This window comes from Panulirus ornatus, chromosome 7, assembly GCF_036320965.1.
Source record: "Panulirus ornatus isolate Po-2019 chromosome 7, ASM3632096v1, whole genome shotgun sequence".
NCBI lineage: Eukaryota > Metazoa > Arthropoda > Malacostraca > Decapoda > Palinuridae > Panulirus > Panulirus ornatus.
Window position 1 is genome coordinate 37,240,379 of NC_092230.1, and position 10,120 is coordinate 37,250,498.

Below are 10,120 nucleotides of genomic sequence, written 5' to 3' on the forward strand. Positions count from 1 at the left end.
GGACCTCTCTCCAAGAAAGTCTTGTTAATACCCAGGACCTCTTTCCAGAGGTTCCTGCAGCATACTGCTGTACTACTCATACAAGCAAGAAAACCTAGATTCCTTTGGAGAGAGAAGTTCTTTGACAAGACAACTAATGATACATCCTTGACAAATGTAGCATTTCACTCAGGTGAAAACTCATGCAGGTGAAATCTGCTAACACCTAACTGTTCACCTGCATGGCATTGCTTAAAACTAAAACACTCCTACTACATAAGATATTAAAGATGGATTTAATCAACCATAACCCCAACTACCACAGGCAACCAGTAGCAATAAACATCATCAAAGCATGTGATACTATCCCTCAACACACCATCACATAAAATGTACTTGACGACCCCACCCACAATAATGGAAAATAGTGTTGTGCCAGTATTATAACCAACCACTCACAATGGCTTCACCTTAAAACAGCTACATTTTATGATGAAGGTCCCCAAGGAGCAGTTCTTTCTCTAACTCTTTTTAAGCTCTTCCTACTTGACCTCCCATTACCTCAGGCGAACCCTCAACAAGAAGGTCCTTTCATATGCATACAACTTCATGATCGCATAACAATTTCCTAATGCCTTAGAAGGCACATCAAACATGCAGCATTACACAGTTGGAACAATGACTCACCAAGAAAAGAATGTCTGCATCTCAACAGAAGCCATCATTCACTCTTTTAACCCCAGACTGACATGAATACAGCTCATAACCCACCAGTCACATGAATGGACAATCTCCCACTGAGCAAAGCACTAACCTATATGACATTCACTCCCCATACTAATAACATAAACATTAAAGCAACTCACAAACCAAATACCCTCAGAATACTAACTTGCACCAGATTTGAACAGGAAAAAGAATCCATCAAATTCCTACTCCAACAGTCTTTCACCCTCTCAAAAGCAAATATAACAAAAGCTGCAAACCACACAAAATAGTGCACTCAGAACAATCAGTGGCTTCCTACCAACCACAAATACTCGACACCTTTACAATGAAGCAAAGATTCTTCCAGCACACTCCCACCTGAAAATGCTTGGCACTCAGTTCATTGCAATTGGACTCCAGCAACCCCAACCACTCTATTACCAATCCACCAACTCCCAAGTAGATATAAAAGTTTTACCTCTACTCACAGATCCTCCCATCCTCAACAAATATAACACTGACAAAACACATACACACTGAAAGGTTGTACTGGATGCTAGAGATGTGAGAGGATACTTTAGAGATTCTAACCATCTTACAGTTCTTATGGGATTGAGGATCAGGAAGAAGTAGAGATATGATATAAGGAAGAATGGAGAGGTGAAACGAAGAGTATTTAGAATGTTAAGATTAATGCACCTGGGCATGAGAAGAAACTTTATGAGAGGCAAGTGTTTTGAGAGCAGCTGAGTGAATGTTTTAGCAGTTTTGATGCGCAAGACCAGGTTATAGTGATGGGTGATTTGAATGTAAAGGTGAGTGATGTGGTAGTTGAGGGAATAATTGATGTACATAGGATGGTCAGTGCTATGAATGAAAATGGTAGAGCTTGTAGATTTGTGTGCCGAAAAAGGACTGGTGATTAGGAATAACTGATTTAAAAAGAGAGATATACATAAGTATACGTATGTAAGTAGGAGAGATGGCCAGAGAGCATTATTGGATTATGTGTTAATTGATAGGCACATGAAAGAGAGACTTTTGGATGTTAATGTGCTGAGAGGTGCAACTGGAGGGATGCCTGATCATTATCTTGTGGAGGCAAAGGTGAAGATTTGTAGAGGTTTTCAGAAAAAAAAAAAAAAAAATTTTTGGGGTGAAAAGAGTGGCGAGAGTAAGTAAGCTTAGGAAAGCGACTTGCATAAGGAAATACCAGGAGAGACTGAGTGCAGAATGGAAAAAGGTGAGAGCAAAGGATGTAAGGGGAGTGGGGGAGGAATGGGATGTATTTAGGGAAACAGTGATGGCTTGCGCAAAAGATGCTTGTGGCATGAGAAGCGTAGGAGGTGGGCAGATTAGAAAAGATAGTGAGCGGTGAGATGAAGAAGTAAGATTATTAGTGAAAGACAAGAGAGAGGCATTTGGACGATTTTTGCAGGGAAATAATGCAAATGACTGGGAGATGTATAAAAGAAAGGGGCAGGAGATCAAGAGAAAGGTGCAAGAGGTGAAAAAGAGGGCAAATGAGAGTTGGGGTGAGAGGGTATCATTAAATTTCAGGGAGAATAAAAAGATGTTTTGGAAGGAAGTAGATAAAGTGCATAAGACAAGAGAGCAAATGGGAACATGGGTGAAGGGGGCTAATGGGGAGGTAATAACAAGTAGTGGTGATGTGAGGAGACGTAGTAAGTATTTTGAAGATTTGTTGAATGTGTGTGATGATAGAGTGGCAGATATAGGGTGTTTTGGTCAAGGTGGTGTGCAAAGTGAGAGGGTCAGGGAGAATGGTTTGGTAAACAGAGAAGAGGCAGTGAAAGCTTTGAGAAAGATGAAATCCAGAAAGGTGGCGGGTTTGGATGGTATTGCTGTGGAATTTATTGAAAAAGGGGGTGACTGTGTTGTTGACTTGTTGGTGATGATATTCAATGTATGTATGGCTCATGGTGAAGTGCCTGAGGATTGGTGGAATGCATACATAGTGCCATTGTACAAAGGCAAAGAGGATAAAGGTGAGTGTTCAAATTACAGAGGTATAAGTTTGTTGAGTATTCCTGGGAAATTATATGGGAGGGTATTAATTGAGAGAGTGAAGGCATGTACAGAGCATCAGATTGGGGAAGAGTAATGTGGTTTCAGAAGTGGTAGAGGATGTGTGGATCAGGTGTTTGCTTTGAAGAATATATGTGAGAAATACTTAGAAAAACAAATGGATTTGTATGTAGCATTTATGGACGTGGAGAAGGCATATGATAGAGTTGATAGAGATGCTCTGTGGAAGGTATTAAGAGTATATGGTGTGGGAGGTAAGCTCCTAGAAGCAGTGAAATGTTTTTATCAAGGATTTAAGGCATGTGTACGAGTAGGAAGAGAGGAAAGTGATTGGTTCCCAGTGAATGTTGGTTTGTGGCAGGGGTGCCTAATGTCTCCATAGTTATTTAATTTGTTTATGGATGAGGTTGTTCGGGAGGTGAATGCAAGAGTTTTGGAGAGGGTTTGGGAAGTGAGTCAGTTGTTGTTCGCTTACACGATACAGTGCTTGTGGCTGATTCGGGTGAGAAACTACAGAAGCTGGTGACTGAGTTTGGTAAAGTGTGTGAAAGAAGAAAGCTGAGAGTAAATGTGAATAAGAGCAAGGTTATTAGGTACAGTAGGGTTGAGGGACAAGTCAATTGGGAGGTAAGTTTGAATGGAGAAAAACTGATGGAAGTGAAGCGTTTTAGATATCTGTAAGTAGATTTGGCAGCGGATGGAACCATGGAGGGAAGCGGAAGTGAGTCACAGGGTGAGGGAGGGGGTGAAGGTTCTGGGAGCACTGAAGAATGTGTGGAAGGTGAGAACATTATCTCAGAAAGCAAAAAATGGGTATGTTTGAAGGCATAGTGGTTCCAACAATGTTATATGGTTGCGAGGCGTGGGCTATAGATAGGGTTGTGTGGAGGCGGGTGGATGAGTTGGAAATGAGATGTTTGAGGACAATATGTGGTGTGAGGTAATTTGATGGAGTAAGTAATGAAAGGGTAAGAGAGATGTGTGGTAATTAAAAGAGTTTGGTTGAGAGAGCAGTAGAGGCTGTATTGAAATGGTTTGGTCACATGGAGAGAATGAGTGAGGAAAGATTGACAAAGAGGATATATGTGTCAGAGGTGGAGGGAACGAGAAGTGGGAGACCAAATCAGAGGTGGAAGGATGGAGTGAAAAAGATTTTGAGTGATCGGGGCCTGAACATACAGGAGGATGAAACGCGTGTAAGGAATAGAGTGAATTGGAACAATGTGGTATACCGGGGTCGACTTGCTGTCATTGGATTGAACCAGGGCATATGAAGTGTCTGGGGTAAACCATGGAAGGTTTTGTGGGGCCTGGATGTGGAAAGGGAGCTGTGGTTTTGGTGCATTGTACATGACAGCTAGAGACTGAGTGTGAACGAATGTGGCCTTTGTTGTCTTTTCCTAACGTTACCTCGCATGCGTGCGGGGGAGGGGGATGTCATTTCATGTGTGGCGGGGTGGCGACAGGAATGAATAAAGGCAGCAAGTATGAATTATGTACATGTGTATATATGTATATGTCTGTGTAGGTATATGTGTGTATACGTTGAATTGTATAGATATGTATATGTGCATGTGTGGACATGTATGTATATATATTTGTATGTGGGTGGGTTGGGCCATTCTTTTGTCTGTTTCCTTGTGCTACCTCGCTATCGCGGGAGACACCAACAAAGTACAATAAATATAAATAAGAAAATAAATATATGTTTTATATACTTAATTTGAGGACAATGTGTGGTGTGAGGTGGTTTGATCGAGTGAGTAACGTAAGGGTAAGAGAGATGTGTGGAAATAAAAAGAGCGTGGTTGAGAGAGCAGAAGAGGGTGTTTTGAAGTGGTTTGGGCACATGGAGAGGATGAATGAGGAAAGATTGACCAAGAGGATATATGTGTCGGAGGTGGAGGGAGCAAGGAGAAGAGGGAGACCAAATTGGAGGTGGAAAGATGGAGTGAAAAAGATTTTGTGTGATCGGGGCCTGAACATGCAGGAGGGTGAAAGGAGGGCAAGGAATAGAGTGAATTGGAGCGATGTGGTATACCGGGGTTGACGTGCTGTCAGTGGATTGAATCAAGGCATATGAAGCGTCTGGGGTAAACCATGGAAAGCTGTGTAGGTATGTATATTTGCGTGTGTGGACGTATGTATATACATGTGTATGGGGGGGGTTGGGCCATTTCTTTCGTCTGTTTCCTTGCGCTACCTCGCAAATGCGGGAGACAGCGACAAAGTACAAAAAAAAAAAAAAAATATATACTTAATTACTGTTTCCTGCATCAGCAAGGTAGCACCAGGAAACAGACAAGGAATGGCCTATCCACTCATATATACATATCAACATAAACACATATACATACATAGACATATGCATATAAACACATATACGTATTCATACTTGCTTGCCTTCATCCATTACTGGTGCTTCCCTGCCCCACAGGAAACAGCATTGGTAGCCCCTGCTTCAGCAAGGTAGTGCCAGGAAAACAGACAAAAATGACCACATTCATTCACACTCAGTCTCTAGCTGTCATGTATAATGCACCAAAACCACAACTCCCTTTCCACATCCAGGCCCCACAAAACTTTCCATGGTTTACCCCTGATGTCAATGCCCTTGCTCAGTCCATTGATGGCAAGTCGACCCTGGTATACCACATTGTTCCAATTCTTTCTCTTCCTTGCATGCCTCTCACCCTCCTGCAGTTTTAGGCCCTGATCGCACAAAGTCTTATTCACTCCATCCTTCCACCTCCAATTTGGTCTCCCGCTTCTTATTCCCTCCACCTCTGACGCATATATCCTCTCTGTCGATCTTTCCTCACTCATTCTTTCTATATGTCCAAACTATTTCAATACACCTCCTTCTGCCTTCTCAACCACACTCAAACATTTCATTTCCAACACATCCACCCTCCTCTGTACAACCCTATCTATTGCCCATGCCTCGCAACCATATAACTTTGTTGGAACTACTGTTCCTTCAAACATACCCATTTCTGCTCTCCAACATAACATTCTCTCCTTCCACACATTCTTCATTGCTCCTAGAACCTTTGCCCCCTCCCCCACCCTGTGACTCACTTCTGCTTCCATGGCTCCATTTGCTGCTAAGCCCACTCCCATATAGCTAAAACTCTTCACTTCCTACAATTTTTCTCTACTCAAATTTACATCCCAATTAACTTGTCCCTCAACCTTACTGAACCTAATAACCTTTCTCTTATTTATATTTACTCTCAACTATCTCCTTTCACATACTTTTCCAAATTCAATCATCATCTGCAGTTTCACACTCGAATCAGCCACCAGAGCTATATCATTGGCGAACAACAACTGAGTCAATTCCCAGGCCCTCTCATCCCCAACAGACTGCATACTCGCCCCTCATGAGACAGAGAGTCATGCTCAAACAAAACCACTCCATGAACAGACACCATACAACAAATTCAAACCACAAACAACTTAACTATCCTTATCACTGAAAAGCAAAAGTTAAGATAGGCACTTCTTCATGAACACTGTGGACCAGAAAAACAACAACTATGGTGACCAATACAAAATGTGTGTAGCTTTCCCATCACCCTAGCTCCCATGTATCAAGCACCTCTAACCAAACCAACAATCTCCCCTTTCCCAAAGAATACATAAAACACCAGAAACACTTCTAAAAAGGTAGTCATAAACCAACCACACTCCTGAACAAGACTCATGATAAACTTACACAACAGCCACCCAGAAACAATTAATTGCTCACTCACTTTTCATTCCCTCTGAGATTCAGAATTCAACTGAAACATTAAAGAACCCACCTGCAACCTTGCAAGTGGCCCTGACAATATATAGAACTTCCCCATAGATCACTTCATACTGGTTGAAATCCTTGTGCTAACATATCTTTGGCCATTTCTGAATGAACAACAAAATCACAAACATCTGATAACTTGTAAGAGTGATCCTCAACCTTAAACCCTTCAAGTCGACCCAGCTCCCCTGCTTTCTATTACCCTATATCAGTGCTGAATTTGAAAAACTGATCCACCAAAGTCAAGCAAAATGTTCCACTTTCACCTATACAACATGGGTTTAGGCCCAATCACTCCACAACCACAACCCATCTGCACAGTACATATTCTCACACAAAAGATACATAAAATCCCTCCACAAAAACGACAGAAAGTGGTTAACGAAATTCATGGCTTGCCACTAAGCCAGAGTCATTCATGAAACCCTCACCTTGACAGCCCTCAAACTCTGTGATGGGATGCTCCAGGGAGCTATTCTTCCTGTAACTTTTCATTTTCCTTTAGACCACAATTAGAGGGTCCTTTCACTCACACACATGATCTCACAGTCACACCACATTACCTTGACACTACAAAAGCAACAATGGGCAGGCAGCATTACATCACACAGTTAGAACGCTGTCTCACACAGCTGCAAAAATTCACCATTACCTTCTAACCCTTTACAAATATGAATTTAATCTGCACCATACCATAACCCTGATTAGCCAACCACTATCATTCACCAGGTATCCAACATGCTAATGCACACCACACACACATGACATATACTCCCCACTCAACAAACATCAGTGGAAAGGCTTGAAGTGTACTAAAAGCACTCAGAACCATTATAGGATCCAATTTTGAACAAAGAAAATAATCTCTAAATATCATGCACAAAAAGTTTATAATTACTTCATCCAAAACTTCAGTCAGAACCAAAAAATAAAACTAAAACAATTACCAGCTGCTCAGCAACCACAAACATTCAACACCCACATATTGAAACAGAATTACTTTCAAACAATTTCACTCCAATATGCATGGCATTCATTTCTCTGTAACAGCACTAGATCCCTTGCAATTCAGGCCACCCCACTGCTAGCCAGCAACCCTAAATAGAAAGAAAAAATTTGCCCTTTTTCCAACATTTCACCATCTTATACTCTCAGCACTAAACATTTGCCCTTCCATCCCAATCTTGAACCCTTCTCCACCTGACACACTCATCTGAAACAGCACTCCCCAGACACATACAATTTATGCTTTCTCCTCTGTAATCTGCACTCCACCCGTCTCTACATCAAAAACATTGATTATGTATACCACAAGGTCCTTCATGCGCAAAGCTTTCCTGTGAATTCATCAGGAACAAACTGGTAGTTATAGAGCAGCTAATTAGGGTAAGGGAATCAATGAGAAGTAGTCTTAGGATGAGAAAATATATGAGGGCCTTAAAGAATATGAGGAAGCACTTACTAGTCTAAAAATTTTGTTCAATAAGTCACTAGAGGAAGGTGTAGTTCTAAAGATATGGAAGAGCAAATGTTATGCCTATATTTAAGGAAGATGATTGGAAAATAGCATGAAATTACAAGCCAATCTTACTAACAGTGAAAGATTATCAGGAAGCAAATAAACAACTTGCAAAGTAGGAATTTTCTAACTTGAGGCAACATGGTTTCAGGGAAAGACGGTTATGTATAACCTGTCTTCTAGACTTTATGATGAGGTGTACTCCATCATGGATCAAAATATGAATTGGTAAACTGTGCGTGTTTGATGAACAGAAAGCATTTAACACTGTACCCCATCAGAGGTTGATAAAGAGGTTAGAGCTTCAGGTAGGAATATGTAGCAAGCACCTTCACCGGATTGAAGCTTACTTTAGTGGAGGATATCAAAGAAAACAAGAAGGAGGTACATTCTGAAAATGGGCTGGGATTACAAGTGACTTGTTACAGGGCTTGGTCTTTTGCCCACTATTTTTGGTGTGAGGAAATTATTTATCTGAAATTTATTTTAAGTTAGAGTCTCCAGTCATGAACAAAAGTCCACATCATCACTGGGCCTTAATTGAAATATTAAGAGGTTGATGAAGAGGGGGGAAAAGGTATCTTTATTTATGAATTTTGAGATGAAAAGCCTCCTTTTTAAAAAGTGCTAGTTCATACTTATTGGGAAAGACATAAAGTGAAGAGACTTCCAAAGCTGTGAGTTGTAGGGAAATAAACAGTTATCAAAACATCCCACCCTTGAGTTGCCTATAGCTACATAGTAATCATTTGTTGCAGCGGATTGCCAAGTATTGCATGGTCTAGCAACTGGAGGGAGTACACGAGCAGCCAGCTCTCAAGAGCAAAAGCCAAAGTAATACCTATAAAAGAGGGAAAGTGAACCAACACTTTGGCATAGGGCAAGTGGATTAAGTTTTGAAGTTAACCTGAGAGAGTTGGTAAGTCACTCCGCATTTGATTCATCTCCATCAAATAAGGCTGCAGAGATAGAACCATCCCACATGTGAGAGCAGTACTTCACACAGGAACGGATCAGTCCTTCGAAAAAACAGCTCCTGTGTGGAAGAAAAGAAATTTTTACATCTAAACAAGACTCCCAGTTTCGTAAAGGTAGAAGTAGCTATTTCTGTAATGTAGGGTTTCCATGATAGAGTAGATGTAACAGTAATATCAAGTATGTTCATTGAATTAAGAGGTGGAATTACAGATCTGTCGAAGGTGAGAAGAAAGTTGCAGGGAATTGTATCAAAACATGTTTGTGAATAATACCAAAGTCATGAGGGAGATTGCGAATGACAAGGATTGCATCTGCTTACAGGGCAAACTGCAAAGTTTGTCAGATAAATGGATGGTGAAAGTACATGGTAATGGGGATGTAACAGAGCAAAAGAAGACATTGGTGCAGCTGTTACTTGCCGGGAAATGAATAACGGGAATCCTTGTGTGAAAGAAACCTAGGAGTCATTATTGCCTAATCTCATGTTACATATTAGGAGTACTGTGAAAGAATTAAACTTATTGCAGGCAAATGTAAGAATTGTATTCAAGGACATGTTCAGTAAATTATTGAAAACATAAATCAGATCAAAACTGGATTATGCTTTGCTTGTTTAGCCACTGCACTTAAAGAATTGCAAAAAGTTGATTGAGAGGGTAAAGAGAAGAGCAACTAAGATTGTAACTGATTTGATAGGACTAAGCTACAAATGAAAGGCTGGGGTCAACAAAGCTAACAACTGGTAACAAAGAGAAAGAAAGGGACTTGATAACAGCTCTTAAGTTTCTAAATTAACTGTAAAACATTGACAGGGATGCAGCACCAGAGGCCACAACAAAATTTTGGGCAAAAAGGCATTTAGAAAGTATGCTAAGAAGTATTGGTTCAGTGTTAGAATGATGGATTATTGGAAAGAATTTGAATTAATATGGGACACTGAATGCCAGTAACTGAAAAGGTTTTATTTTTTATGAAGGCTCCAGTTATGGCCAAAAGTCCATGTCAAGGCTGGGCCTTAATTTAAATGTATAGAGGTTACTGAAAGGGAAGAAGAGACAATGAAATGTTTGTGAATTTTGGAGGAA